This window comes from Eurypyga helias, unplaced genomic scaffold (genome assembly GCF_000690775.1).
Source record: "Eurypyga helias isolate BGI_N326 unplaced genomic scaffold, ASM69077v1 scaffold14249, whole genome shotgun sequence".
Taxonomy (NCBI): Eukaryota; Metazoa; Chordata; class Aves; order Eurypygiformes; family Eurypygidae; genus Eurypyga; species Eurypyga helias.
In genome coordinates, this window is record NW_010272856.1 from 1,050 (window position 1) to 1,281 (window position 232).

Genomic DNA, 232 nt, shown 5'->3' on the forward strand with positions numbered 1-232 from the left:
TATTAGGAACCACTTCGAGGTGTTGAGACACCCGCAACGTGCAAAGCCTTTGCGGCTCCGGGAGGGGGTGGAGAGGAAAGCGCTCCCCTCTTCCCTGCACCCATCCCAAATGCCGGCCCCGTCTCTGCCCCGGTACCCCCAATCCTGCCCCAGGGCTGAGCCCCCTCCACCCTCAATCCCTCTGTGCTCAATACTGGCCTGACAGCGGGAGATGGATGGGGACAAGCCGGCA